Source organism: Echinops telfairi, unplaced genomic scaffold (genome assembly GCF_000313985.2).
Source record: "Echinops telfairi isolate 266 unplaced genomic scaffold, ASM31398v2 ScPeMD7_1;HRSCAF=3_0, whole genome shotgun sequence".
In the NCBI taxonomy this organism is placed as follows: Eukaryota; Metazoa; Chordata; class Mammalia; order Afrosoricida; family Tenrecidae; genus Echinops; species Echinops telfairi.
The window spans coordinates 82927242-82932695 of NW_022103896.1; the positions used below are offsets into that span (position 1 = coordinate 82927242).

General features: G+C 36.9%; 1 non-coding gene across 1 annotated transcript; it reads right to left on the reverse strand.

Annotated features, from left to right (window-relative positions):
- Positions 1 to 476: 476 nt before the first annotated feature.
- On the reverse strand, positions 477 to 640 carry LOC115868746. The gene has a single exon (XR_004045749.1). It is a non-coding gene; the product is annotated as a U1 spliceosomal RNA (small nuclear RNA).
- Between the last annotated feature and the right edge of the window lie 4814 nt (positions 641 to 5454).

Here is a 5454-nt window from a genome sequence, read left to right on the forward strand (position 1 = left end):
TCTCCTAGGTGGCTAGAGACCATGAGCATTTTTTCATCTGCATCTTAGCTATTTGAGTGTCATTTTTGGTGGACTATTCCTGTCTTTTGTTCACCTTTTAATTGGATTATATATAAGAACATGTATATATGTATATGCATCTATATTATAATTTAAATATTTTAGAAATTAATCCCTTGTCTGTTTTGTCATTGCTAAGAATTTTTTTCCTAGTCCATGGACTCTCTTTATACTCTTTTGATGAAGTCTTTTGATGCCTTTAAGTATCTTAATTTTAGTTGGTTTCAGTCATATATTGTTTCTTCTACAGCATATGGCCCCTTCATTATATTTGCTCGTATGTCTATGCCATGAACTGCGCCCCTTAACTTTGTCCCAATTTTCTCAGTGATACACTTTATAACTCTGTGGCTATGTAATAAGTTTTGTGGTCAGTTAGTGAAAGGCCACCTACTTTGTTCTTTTCTTTTCTTTTTCAGGGGAGAGCGCCAACGCAGTCCCCCACTACTGCAAATTATGCAGTCGAGTTTCCCACATTTGGGGAAATCACCGGGGTCAGCACATCCAGAGTGCAATGGATAAGCCTCGCCCTGGGAAAACCACCTTCATGATCATGGTATCTCCCCTGCCAGGTAAGTATTCTTTGTTCTTTTCTTAAGGAGTTCTTTGTTTATCCTAGATTTCATCCCTCTCCATATAAAGTTGGTAATTACTCTTTCCATTTTTTTAAAGCATGAAGTTGGAATTTGGATGGGAATTGTATTTATAAATTGCTTTGGGTAGCATTGATATTTTCATGATATTAAGCCTTCCTATCCATGAAAATGGAATATTCCTCAATTTGTTCAGGTCTCTTGTAATAGTGAACTGTAGTTTTCTTTGTGCTGGTATACTGTTTCTGTGCTTAGGTTTATGCCTAAAAATTTCTTTTGTGTGGCTATTAAACAGCACTGTTTTTCTGATGTCTTTTTTAGAACATTCTTCACTGGTATCCAGGGATATGATGGATTTCTGCTTCTTAATCAAGTATTCCGCCACATAACTAAATCTCTCAATGGTTTCCAACAATCTTTTTGTCGAGTTTTTAGAGTTTTCTAATTATAAAATGATATCGTTTTCAAATAGTGCAAGTTTTGCTTCTTCTTTGCGCAGTTGTATTCCCTTGCTTTTTTTTTGGGGGGGGGGGTTGTCTAATGGTTCTGGCTAAGACTTCCAACACCATGTTGAGTAAGAGTGGTGATAAAGGGCATCCTTGTTTGCTTCCTGTTCTCAGGCAAAATATTTAGTTTTTCCCTGTAGAAAAAGATGCTGACAACTGGTTATTGGTATTTGGCTTATATTGTGTTGAGATATTTCCCTTCCAGCTCTACTTTGCTGAGTGTTTTTATCAGGAACGGGTATTGTCAAATGCCTTTCTGGGTCTATTGATAAGATCAGGTGGTTCTTATTCTTCATTTTGCTGATGAGGTGGGTTACATTGATTGGTTTTTAATATTAACCCAGCCTTGCATCCTTTTATGAATCTCACCTGATCATGGTGCATTAAATTTTTATGTGTTGTTAGATTATATTGGCTAGAACTTTGTTGAGACATTTTGCATCTATGGTCTTAAGGAATATTCATCTGTACTTTTCTGTTCTGGTGGAGCCTTTGTGGGATTTGGTATCAAGGTTATGCTCCCTTAATAAAATGAATTCTGGAGTTGCCATCTTTTCCTATGTATTCAAGTAGTCAGTGTAGGGTTGGTGACGGTTTGTCTCTGAATATTTGGTAGGATTTCCCTGTAAAGGCATCTTGTTTGGAAGTTATTTAATAATCTGCTCTATTTGTTGTTGTTATGGGTCTTTTGATGGTTTCTACATTAGTCTTCATTAGGGTAGGTGATGTGTTTCTAGATACTTATCCTTTTCTTCTGGAATTTCAAACCTGTTGGACTAGTCTTTCATAGTAGTCTATCATTATTCTTTTATTTCTTTTGGATCTGCTGTGATGTCATCCTTTTCATCTCTAATTTTAGATATTGGCATCTTTCTTTTCCTTTACCAAGTTTGCCAGTGGTTTGTCAATTTTGTTAATTCTGTCAAAGTACCAATTTTTTGTCTTGTTGGCTTTTTCCATTTTTGTTCAGTCTCAAAAAAGGTTTTTAAAAAAAATCTAAATAGAAAGACCACAATCAATGGCATAAAACAAAAAGTCTCACATGATTGATTACCAAGCCCTACGGAGTCACTATGAGTTAGGATCAACTCAATGGCAGTGAAGGTTTGTTTTTGTTTTTTTAAATAAGAAGGATAATGGCATTAAAGGGGTACATATAAGAATAATCCACCATGTGAGATCAAAGGGCAGCATTTACCCAAGGACAAAGTTCAGAAGGGTTAGGAAATCAGGGGATGGAAACAGTAAACACAGGAAATGAGTGAGACACATGACGTTACATTGTGGTAACTGCAATCAATGACATTAATCTTCACACAGTAAACAATAAAGGATTAAAAATAAAAAGAATAGAAAAATTCGCTTTTACCCACTTGATTTTTTTCTGGATTCTTAATTATTTACTTTGCTGTTGTTCTTGCTTATTGTAATTTAGGTGAAAGTTTATGAAGCAAATCTGTTTTCTGGTCGATAATTTTACAGATTTTGTTTTATGCCATCGAAGCTATCACTTTCTATTTAGATTTTGAAGAACACTCTTTGAGACTGAATTTTGGGAATAGGCATTGCACATGGTTGACGCAATGATTAAAATATTTTAAACAACTATATACCCATGTATTAAATTCCATGTCTTCAGAATCAGCATCTCAAAAAGTATTCTCTGTTAATGCTTTAATGAATCCTGGTGATGTAGCTGTTAAGTGTTTGATTATAGTCAATAGGTAGGCTATTGAAACTCACCAGTACTTCTGTGGGAGAAAGATATGGTAGAATGCTTCAGTAAAAATTACCGCCTTGGAGACCCAGTGGAGCAGTTTCGTGCCTATAAGGTTGTGGTAGTTACATAATCTGGTGTCAATTTGTGGAGGGGTGAAGTGTAGCTTGTCAATCAGGTCTCAGCTTGATGATCTCATTTGGAGACAGTAAGGAGATAAATAGCTCTCTGGAGGTGGGATACACACTCCCAGTGAGACTTTACTGATGCAGCCAAAGCCCTGGAACTGAGGACGCACCTGGAGACCCATGCCAGCACTGAGATGCTTTTACCGCTATTGGATCCACAAGACTTTCCACCCACTCGCCTGTGATCTTCCTGCATTCAGCATCATTGCATGTGTTTTGTGAGTCTGAAGAGGAATTTACAGATTGGTATTGAACATCTGGGTTAATATTGGACTTATAAACTTGATCTGAACTGGGCTGGGATGTTTTCTCAATATTCAATTGCTCTTGTAGATAAAGCTCTTTCTTATACACATATGAGTATCCATGAATTTGTTTCTCTAGTCTACCTGGACTAACTCAAGGGTCATTTTGAATTGGAATCTACCAGACAACAGCTTTTATTTATTTATTTAAAAATTTTTTCTTTTGCACCTTGTCACTAGATGGCATTAGGAGGCCATCTATTCAGAGAGACTGACTTACATGTTACCATGAGGACTGTACTGAAAAAAATCACAAGGCAAACTCTAAAATGAAAGTATTTATGTCTATAAATGTTTACTAAGTGTTTACCTCATATGTACATTTAGCCTTTGGGCTACATGAGATTTTCTCAGTTGATATCATTCCCCAATCTTAGGTATGATGGCCAAATTGTGAAATTTAAGGTGAGTTTAATATGATAACAAATGGAGTATTTCATGAATAATTACTAAAACTGTTGTAGAGGTTAAAATTCTAGGTTTTACAATGATCAAATTTTATTTTACAAAATGAAAACAAGTTTATATTATAGCTTGAAAATAATGATCCCTTAAAGACCTGGCTCTTGTGTACACACACACACACACACACACACACACATTTTAAACTGGCATTTCCTACCTCTTTCTTTTTCTTCTTTTATGGATTATTTATTTTTTTTGTATTTCTTTTATTACCCAGTTTCTCTCTTTTAAAGGATCAGTAATTAAAATAGCTACTCCCTAGTTTGAAAACAGCTGCAGAAAGGTAAAACACTGATATGCTCATGGAACAAAATGAAATTGTACAATTTTTCCTTAATTTCACCTTTTCTTTAAGTAATGCCCTATTTTTAAAAGGCTCATTGTTGAAAAATAGAAATCATCTTCTCATGTTAGAAATTAAACATTAGTTGCATCAGACAGGGTGAACAAGGTCTATTTAATAATTATTGTGCACACACACATAAAATCCTTTATCATTTTGCTATACAAGATAGATTAAGACTTTCATGCTTGGGTTGGTTCAAAGTTTGGAAAGAATGAATACCAGTGGTGGGGCAGGGGTGCACTGATAGAGTAAAGCAAGACTGGCAGAGAAAAGACTTTCTGGCAGTTATGGACCCATCTACGGAGAAAATGGATTTGAAATGGAAAACAAAATACTCTATATTTGTTGGAATTTAGTTGTAGTTGTTCAACTTGGAAGTGTGTGAAAGGGCCGCAGGAGGACCATTGGATCAGTACTGGCTGTCGAACTGGGTCCTCACTGGAGCCCCCAGTGGAGCCCATGTGGCTTCACAGTATGGAGAGGGGAATGATGAGCCGTTTGTAGACATGCGCTGTTGCTGTACTGACATGAGTTTAAATGTCTTAATTCGTGCCAGAAAACGTGCAACGAGAGAGTGGAACTAGGAAGCAGTTCACTGAACCCGTTTTTGCGGAAACTACCACTCCCTACCTGTCACCCCAGAGTATTGAATACACTGGACCTCTGTTCTGGTAAGCTATATACATACTTAGAACTGCATTCAGGGTTTACCTTAGCAGGCAAGGGTTTCAAGCCACAGTGACCAAACTGCAGAACTGATAGAACTGACAATACTTTTCTCCTTGCTGGAAATATCAGGAAATGTACCAGCATGCCGATGACTTTGGATGGCTGTGGTAATTGTGGCAGCTGGGCAGGGGAACGCACAGTAAGAGATGTCTAGGGTCAGCTCTGTGGTGTTCAGAGGACTCTAAGGCATCTGGGGATGCAGGAATGGGAGTAGCCCCAATTAGGTCATAGGTGACTCCTGAAAAAAAATGTTCCTTAGGGCAGGGTGAGCACTAGTGAGATTTGGTATTCCCAAACACTGAAGTGGTTGGATTTGACTTTGGCAAATTATAGTCTCAAGGTCTGTGGGTTTGTTTGCTTTTTAAATTTTATTTTCAGTTTTCCTTTTTTTAAGATCACTTTATTGGGGGCTCATACAGCTCTGATCACAATCCATACATCTATCCATTGTGTCAATCACATTTGTACATATTTGTCATCATCATTTTTCAAAACATTTTCTTTCTACTTGAGGACTTGGTATCAGCTCCTCATTTTTTCCCCTC